Genomic DNA, 4998 nt, shown 5'->3' with positions numbered 1-4998 from the left:
AATAGCCTCACTCGTGTAAGATAAATAAGATGTTGCGTATGAGCATGCAAACAGCATGCACATTTGCAGTTTTGTTCCATAGCGTACGATGTCGAAGCACACATTAATGAAAATGATAAAGAGCTATTCTTATTTATAGTCTCGTAACAATATTCGTTAGCGGTTGGTAAGTAACATCACTCATCTTAATAATAAGCCAATAGGCTGCTGTGTTAGCAGGAATGTTTTCAGATGTTTCAAATTCTAAACGAATATCAACTGGAGATTCTTTTACAGATTCTTCATGATAAGAGCAGTCTATAACTACAACCGGTGCCTTATTTTTAAATTCTTGAGGTGTAAATAGCGGACGATCTTCTTTCTGATAATACGATGATTGAAATTTACAAAACATGTCATAGAGCATCCCAAACTTATTTTTCTCAAAGTTAAAGTCTATGTTTTCGTAGGGATACGTAATTCAGTTGAGATATAATCTAACGTGTCTTAATTTACAGTGATCAAACAGTGAGCTATCTTTTTCGTGATTGAATTTACGATTAGTTTGAAATCCAAAAATAATGTACAAGGGCTTCTCAGTAAAACGTGATGTTTAAACAGCCCAGCTATGCTTGTATGTAGGTGGTAACACAGGATATTCTTGCAGCTCCCAACTTCTAAAACGTATAGGTAATGGTGTATCATTTTCTACAATCTTGAGCAATCGAAATTTTTCACGATCAGATAAGGTTACATGTGGAATCCTCCACAGTATACTATGCAGTGCTATTTTCTACTGCTTTAAGAGAATTGTAATCACTTCGATCACGGATTAGAATAAGCTCTTGTTTTTGCGTTGATTATAATACGTGTAAAGTCTTCTGCGAATCCAAAAATATGTTTCAGTGATAACATACCCGTAAAAGTACCATCCTCATTAATCATCCAGTGGTTAGTAGCTTTTGGACACCATCCAGCCATTCGCAAGAGATTACTTTCTTCATCACAGAAAGAAGGGTAGAGTTTCATTGCACTTGTAATACCAACGTTCTTCGTTCGATCTATTTCAACATTATTTACTTCATATCGCGCTTCAGAAAATAGAAAAGCTAGAGTATGGTTGTTTAGTTGTGATGTGCTTGGTCCACTTCCATCCGACTTTTCTAGTCGTCCTTCAATATAGAGGTAGCTTTCGTGTGGTAAGGTGTATACATCTTGCCGATTAATAATAAAATGAATTTCATCACTCACTTCGTACTACACGTTCACGACTTTCTACTGTATTCGTAATGTCTAGCATTTCTTCCATTCTGTTTTAGTAGTGTATATCCTAAATCATGGAGTATCTGCTTATGGGTATCTGTTAACTCGATGAGTCTCTGCACACGTAGTATGTCTTCGGAATGTACACCGTGTTTTATAGATGGTTTTCATACTGGTTTAAGATGTAGTTTGTAAGCTACGTACGCGTGCTGATCTAAATGAATAAGCTGATTATGTTTATTTACAAGTCTAAGAGTAATGTTGCTAATGTGTTTTACAGACACAGGATTATAAAGAACTACTGCTGGTTTCTCACAAATAGTATATCCACGTTCCTCTGTAACAATAAAGTCGTGCAGGACGTGCGAAGGTTGTAGATTACTATTCAAGTCTGTAATAATATTACAAGTAATGTTCATATTATAATCATCGAAGAGTTTTATAGGCTGATCAGACTCGTAACGTACGTTCGGTAGGAGCTCCCTCGATGAAAATCCAAGCAGTGGTCCAATCGAATCAGGTTGTGATTTGAAGTCAATCTTAAATGATGATTCAATAACACATTTACGTGTAATGTTGCTTATAGTGATTGAGAACTTTTAATTATGATTACTAAAACTATCTTCCCCAAACTGATCAATTGACGTACTTTCAATATAGTCGTGAATATCGTCTACTGTATAACTACCTGAGGGTAGTGCTAGCACATACTCATCGTAATAGAACTTGTTTGCACCATCACGCACATTATAGGTTCCATTGTAGCTTTCAAACGATACTAGTCCGAGACTATGCGGCTGATAACCAAGTTCGATTGGTGGATTAAAATAGACGGATGTTTCAGGTCCTTCTCCACGTACAGCAAACGTTCTTTCACTGTTCGTCATCACGTAGACACTAATGCACTTTCTCTACTGTCTGGGTTTGATATAAGAACATAAGACATAATCGTCCGCACATGCGTGTATTAAAGTTTTGCACACGGTTTTTATTGTAAACAATGTCTGCACTGCTTTCGAAATAACGTATGAGCTCAAAAGGAGGAGGTAAGTCTCCATAGCTATCAAAATACCATACTTTAGATTTACGTTTTACATAAGCAACGTAATGTGTTCCAGGTCCACGACTGTCGTCCAAGTTAATTACGACACTTTCACGTTCACGTGGGCGCGCTGGTAGTTGATCGCGCATATACACTCCTCGAAAATAATGAATTCCTAGTTGTTTAGTAAACGTAAAAACTTCATCATGCGTTAGAGCTCGATGTGGCAGTGCATTCAGTAGACGTTTTTTGGAGAAATGTAGATACCAAGCCCTTTCTTGTATGGCGCTGGCTTCATGTTCACACCTTTGCCTCGTAACGCAATTGCCTCCATCGTCTTGTTATGACGTTCACTCTCTTTCAACTGTTGTTTCGCTTCTTCTACAGCTTTGACAGTTCTCGATACAGCACTAGCACCACCTAGCAATGACCCTAAAGCTGCTAAGCCAGCAAACAGCGCAGGAAGAAATCCTCCTCGTTTTGGTACAGGAATAATTCGTGCACGTTTACTAAATATTGCTCTGCACTTTGGAGAAATTCTCGCTCTTGCTGCGCGTAACGCCTTAGTAACAGCTACACGATGATTGTATTCCCCTCGAATAGCTTTTTGCGCAGCCTTTATAACATCTTTCCATTCGACAGTTTTTACTTTCTTCTTCGTCTTCATGTCGTTTGGATATCGTTGTTTCACCATGCTGTACACGACTTTACTAGTCAAGAGCAAATCATAAACTAACCGTTGCCTCTTGTTTCGTTTAATATATATATTACTATTACGTACTTTATGATTCAGTTATCATGAAGATTATAAAGCAGCAAGACACGCTACCTGTTACCGACATCGTACCACATCTCTTACCTAGTTCTAGTACAACTACAAGAAAACGTCATGGAACGTTGTTTCCTTTCACTGTTCGATGTATTATATCAGGTCCATCGGGATGTGGTAAAACAAATCTTTTACTCACACTTATTACTTCTGTAAATGGTGTACGCTTCGAGAATATTACGTTTTCGCAAAGTCACTCTATCAGCCGCTATATACTATTCTACAAACTGTAATGCACGATCTAGTTAAAGATGGAATAAGATATTTTAAATTTAATTCGCATGAGCAAGTACCATCACCAGACGATGTGCTTCCTAATTCTCTTATGATCTTTGATGATGTCGCAACAGAACAGCAAAACGTTATTCGTGCATTCTTTAGTATGAGTCGGCATAAATATGTTGATTGCATCTATTTGTGCCAAACCTATTCTCGTGTGCCTAAGCAGTTGATACACGACAACGCAAATGTTATTGTGCTTTTTCGGCAAGATGAGCGCAACATGCGACATGTGTATAACGATCATGTTAACACTGATATGACATTCGATGACTTTAAACGTATGTGTGCTAAATGTTGGTCATTACACCGTTACAGCTTTTTAGTTATTGATAAAGAAAGTGATGTACAGTATGGACGATATCGCATGGGTTTCCATCATTTTATATGCATTAACACAGAATTACAGTAACTACTTGATTAAAAACCATCATCATGTTAACATTTAGCAAGAAGATCACAAAACATATCATCCAAGCTCGAAACAATATTCGACGGAAATTTAAAGAGCTTAAACGTATTCAAGCAGACACGAATTTATTTTTAAGAACACAACTAAGTACACCACTCAAATAAATTTTTAATTCTACTTCATTACCGCAGTCTACTTCAAGTTTTGCTTCTATGCAAACATCATATCATAAAGAGAAGCATGAAGAAGAAGAAAAGCATGAACAAGATAAGGAAGAGAAGAAGCAGGATGTAGATCAAGAAGAGGAAGAGGAAGATAAGGAAGAAGAATAAGAAGAATAACTTAATGATACATCACCATCTAAGCGTGTTGAGTTCTTAACTACAGATGTTATTGCTGAAACACCTACTACATCGACGCAAAATTTACCATCTTTGTCTGAGGTTATGATTACACCAGAGTATCGCAATCAGTTTAGAACTTTTATTCAAGATACCTATGGATCTCTCTTTGCGCCTTATATAGAAAAACTTTTTACAAGACAAACTGACACTACCTACGGTATTCGCTACGAAGATGACTGTTTCTGGATAGGAAATTCAAATGTTAAGATTAATAGCAACAAACTCATTGTAAAAGGTGTTACCTATAAACCTACGAAAGGACTCTTAGAACTTCTTTTCTCACGAATACCTGACAAGGATATAATTTTACAAGATGATCTTAAAAAATATAAAGCAATACTTTTTGCAACTGACGCAACACGACGTAATTACAAGAGAACAGAAGCTGTAAATGCGAATAAGATTTACAAGTATAGTGAGTTTATTTCTAAGCTGTTTCCGACTGCACGTAGTCTTGATGTTATCTACAAGCCTTTGTTGCCGTATGTGGATGTAAGATACTGGAATGACCCAAACTTACTCGTTGAACGAGTACAACTTTTAAGAGCATCGCAAGAGGCTGGTCACTCTGGTCACGGATCAGAAATTCTAGAAATAGAAAGAGAACTACGTTATGCCGGTATTATTTTGTAATGGCTCGTCAAGAGAAGATCTCACCTGTAAAGGTAAACATCGCACATGAGTTACATAAACCAGCCCGTCGCACCTACTGTCGCAGACGCGTTATTACACGAGGAAAAGATGATCTGTGGCAAGCAGACTTAGTAGAAGTGATTCCATATGCCTCTAG

The sequence above is a fragment of the Anabrus simplex genome, chromosome 13 (genome assembly GCF_040414725.1).
Source record: "Anabrus simplex isolate iqAnaSimp1 chromosome 13, ASM4041472v1, whole genome shotgun sequence".
Taxonomy (NCBI): domain Eukaryota; kingdom Metazoa; phylum Arthropoda; class Insecta; order Orthoptera; family Tettigoniidae; genus Anabrus; species Anabrus simplex.
The sequence above is the reverse complement of the archived record's forward strand: the minus strand, read 5'-3'. Positions refer to the sequence as shown.